The sequence below is a fragment of the Haliotis rufescens genome, unplaced genomic scaffold, assembly GCF_023055435.1.
Source record: "Haliotis rufescens isolate VD_foot unplaced genomic scaffold, xgHalRufe1.0.p SCAF_31, whole genome shotgun sequence".
NCBI classification, from domain to species: Eukaryota; Metazoa; Mollusca; class Gastropoda; order Lepetellida; family Haliotidae; genus Haliotis; species Haliotis rufescens.
The window spans coordinates 3,488,102-3,492,707 of record NW_025964013.1 but is presented as its reverse complement, the minus strand read 5'-3'; the positions used below and the strand labels follow the sequence as shown (position 1 = coordinate 3,492,707).

At 37.2% G+C, this 4,606-nt stretch overlaps 1 long non-coding RNA gene across 1 annotated transcript; it reads right to left on the bottom strand.

Moving 5' to 3' along the window:
* Nucleotides 1-314: 314 nt before the first annotated feature.
* LOC124127668 lies at nucleotides 315-4,239 on the bottom strand. Its single transcript, XR_007217778.1, has 3 exons — nucleotides 3,682-4,239; nucleotides 1,803-1,898; nucleotides 315-711 (listed from the first exon to the last, which is right to left on the bottom strand). It is a non-coding gene; the product is annotated as an uncharacterized LOC124127668 (long non-coding RNA).
* Between the last annotated feature and the right edge of the window lie 367 nt (nucleotides 4,240-4,606).

Sequence of the window (4,606 nt, the reverse complement as noted above, 5' to 3'; positions counted from 1 at the left end):
AGCTGTACAATACAATCGAAATGCTTACACTAGTTACAGTACTATTTTTATGTACCCTAATACATGTGTAGTTAATACTTATAAAAAACACAAACAGCAAAATAGAATAATAAACTTTATTATTAATTAATTATTATTTACAAGAAAACAGTGTTACTACCTGCAACAAGGCGGATGTGAAACATATATTCTCAAAACCTGTTTTAAAACACAGTCTAAACATATACCCCTCCTATTGGCCTGCAAAATTTCATTTATGTGGCTTCAAATTCGTTTGCAAGACAAACTCCCCCCCCCCCCCCCCCCCCCTAAAATAGCATGAAGCAAAGGCCATAACTCCATACAAAATTAGTTCTTATAAGTTATAACCATCTTCTGGAGTTTGTACCTTAGGTAAGCACGGAAAGTTTCATTTATTAACTTCAGTAGTGTCCAAGAGAACCTGGCAGAATATGTACCAAGTTCAAAAACAAGGGTCATAACCCTGTGAAAAATATGTTGTCAACACCAACATTTTGGATTTCTTTGTTCCGTTGCAATTCAGCACTTTCGTTTGCAGATTCTCTATCTACATCTCTGTTTTTCAGTACGCGTTTTCCTTATGCCATTTCTAAGCCTTGCTCCTGGAACTCGAAGCCATTCTTTTACACAGGTCACCATGTACTTGTCAGTGGCTTGTAAGAGCCCAGCTGCAGGCTTCCTCCTCAGCTTCTGTTTACAAATGATAGCAAAAAATGTCAGTGTGCATATTATAAGTCATTGCATGCACTCTCACAATTACAAGAAATGGACTTCACAAGTGTGTTAACATAATGGAATAATAGAATAAGTAATACCCTGTTCACATGCACCACCTTACATATGTGTGTATATTTTATTTTAAGTCTTGACACCTGTTAATAAATACAGGGTTCACTCAAGGAATTTTCTGCCATGGGCCCTTTATGTGACAATTTCATATATTCCCTAGGTACACCCGCACTTGCCCATACAGCACAATGTTAAAATGCCCCATTGTATTTGAAAATGTGGGCCTTTTTCCAAATTTAGGGGCTAAAAGCAGAAGGCCCCACCCTAGAATTATCGGAATCCAAGTAAGTAAATTGATGAGTTAATAATATGTGTAAATAAGTAAATTGAATTATGTGTAATTATATACGCAAATAACATAACAACTCCCAATATTGTATGGTAGGTCCCTAATCTGTTTCTTATGTCAATTAAAAAAGATTTTATAACTGACATATCACCCTATTAATTTAGCCCAATAAAAATCCCCAATAACCACATAACACCCCTCCTCCAATCTTGCTGGAGAACAGTTTTAGGTGTGCAATCTCTCTTGTATGTCCATCAAAAGTAAGTCAGCATGAAATTTCATTTGGAAGATTACCATAGTAAGTGTCAAGGGCCCTTAATAGGGCAAACATGATATTAAATATATGCTTATAAATATTTCGAGCAGAAACATGTATCAGTTGGTTTGGTTTGTTGTTTAACGCCTCACTCAGCAATATTCCAGCTATATGACGGCGGTCTGTAAATGATCGAGTCTGGACAAGACAATCAAGTGATTAACATCATGAGCATCAATCCATGCAATTGGGATCGATGACATGCATCAACCAAGTCAGAGAGCCTCACCTCCCGTTCCCATTAGTCGCCTCATACGACATGCATAATTGCCTTTTACGGCAAACATGGGTTGCTGAAGATATCTTCTACCCCGGATCTTCTATATGAATCAAAATTGGAGTAAACTTCCCATACTTGATACATCTAAAGAAATTTAATTCACTCACCAGTTCTCTCTCAGTTGCTCGATTTTGGAAAAGCTGCTAAGAGTTCATTCAGCTCATCCATGTTTGCCAATAGGCAATGGCTAAACATCTGATTTTCTTAAATAGAAATATAAGAATATTATATGTCAAGTTTGTGTAGCAGCAGTGAGCACGTAGCTATTATGGTGATGATGTCAAGAGGTTGAGGGGAATATTGCTCAAAACATAAAAGTAACATTTAAATAAAGCTTTGGCCATACACAGATATCAGGTCCTTTCCTTAAGTCATACATCTTATCTCATATATTTGCACTTGTACATACAGTCCTTATCTGGAGCCATGTAGCAGAAATAATTTCCCAGGGAAAGTAGTTTCACGTTAATAGCCATAGCCACATCCATTGAAAAGCAGTGAGAAAATCCCCATATTGACATAATGTTGAACAGATCCTGTGAAGTCTGGTTACCACAAAACAGATTTCATTTATTATATGATGCCAAAATATATGTAGATTACATCATGGTTAACCAAAACTGCAAATAAACGTTTATCATTAAAAGATCCGATACAAAGGTATGTACATATTACAAACACTTGTATGCAAAAAATAGCAGGAAAGTATTGGGGACAAGTAATTTTAATTTTTAATTTAATTTAATTTAATTTTTTTATTCAGAATAAATCAAATTTGAAACAAGGCTGTGGGTGTTTTTCTACAATGGATAATGTCCTGAAAAATCTGTACTGAAGTATCTTCATCAAAGTTTTACCATAAATTTGAATTTTGATTAAATAAATGACATTCTAAATTGTCTTGGATTATATATTTAGCATCATACCTTTGAAATAGTACATTTAAAAATTTTTAATTCAGTATTTCATCAAAAATGTACATCATAAATTACTTAACTAGATAAGACTACCATACCCCCCCCAAAAAAACACAAACATCCCCTAAAAATCCATTCTGAAATAGCCATATCTCAAAACCTCAATCGATCGATACAGATACCATACATCGGTATAAGATTTCTGATCGATTATAGGCATATGTCTATGTAAGGTATCCAGCAGATCTTGATAAAATTGCCCACACCTGTAATGCGCAGTGATCCGTTTACTAAAAGAGCTGTCCTTTCATTTCGCCCATTATCCAGAAAAAGTTCAAAATTCGCAAGTAACTATGACATTTAAAAACATATTTTTATTTTTTTTATTTCAACCTTTTGGTGATCGAAAACCAAACTCGGCAGTGAAGCTCCGTTCATCGATATGTAGGAAACATTAGCTGGATCGCATGACATGCACCCGCAATGCTGAAAGTTTCCGAAAGCCTCGTTATGAATTTCATGTTCACTGCTTTTTCCGCTGACAGCAATCACAAAATTGACTTGTAAATTCGAGTTTGTAATTAATTTCCTAACCTCATCCATCCCCACACTTAACAAATACGCCTGTGACAATGACAAATAAAGCAATGTTCATTCAAAAATACTAATGTAAGTAAAAGTTTGGCTATTCATTTGCTTGCCGCTGTAATACTCTCACCCCGAGATTGCGACTCGTTGGTTGAACATCGCTGAATCTACATGGACATAAAACATATCTTGTCATGTTTTGTATTTGCCCTTGTCCCCGCGTTTTGCTAGAAATATGTATATGGTGTTTAAAAAATACAAATAGAGAATCTGGTGAGGATGCAGTGTCACGACATATTCCACGGATTTTGACACTGACGTAGAATTGACAGGAGTGTGTTTCTCGAACCTCCAAAACACATAGGCCTAGATTTCTCCCTTCACGTTGACACTTATAAATGTACACTGTTTCTCGTTTCAATTGTAAGGTTTGAAAATGAAATAAACACCTCGTAAATACAGTAATGAAGTAAACACTTACCGCAAAATAGGTTTTCCCTCAGCCCTCCACGCATCATCCTTTCGTCGTCTGCTTGAAAAGACGCGCGTGAGTAACAGCGCCCTCTATAACAAGAGTAGCTTCCCTTGGAAACATGTTGTGAAAACGTTGGATCAACGTAACATAACCGCTCGCGATATTCCAAACTTTTGCCAATATCATGTAATTTGCTGAATGAATTGTAAGATGTGACGAATCCCGTCTGTATCTTCTCTGTCTGTTGTATATGTGCAGCCAAAATGGTCAGTGAATGTGCTTGATCTATTTAATTTAAAATTTAAAAATAAAGTTAATATTTTGAGTTCGAATAGAATTATTGTATTATTCGTAAATATACTTGATCTATTATTTGTCACATTGTAATCGACAAATGTGTTTTTTTCTTTTATGTTATCATAACAAGATCAAATCATATATCAGGTTCAATGTCAGTGCCAATCACCAGCATTGGCCTGACAGCGGACCGCTGCAGTTTGCCGATGCCGATATTGCCGGCGGTTGCCGATGCAAAGCCAACGTCGGCCCGACGTAGGTGTGCTAGCTGGGTGACAGTATCCCCTGAACAACACTTGACACACGCAGCTGACAGTATCCCCTGAACAACACTGAACACATGCAGCTGACAGTATCTCCTGAACAACACTGAACACATGCAGCTGACAGTATCCCCTGAACAACACTGAACACATGCAGCTGACAGTATCCCCTGAACAACACTCGACACATGCAGCTGACAGTATCCCCTGAACAACACTGAACACATGCAGCTGACAGTATCCCCTGAACAACACTGAACACATGCAACTGACAGTATCCCCTGAACAACACTCGACACACGCAGCTGACAGTATCCCCTGAACAACACTCGACACATGCAGCTGACAGTATCCCCTGAACAACACTTGAC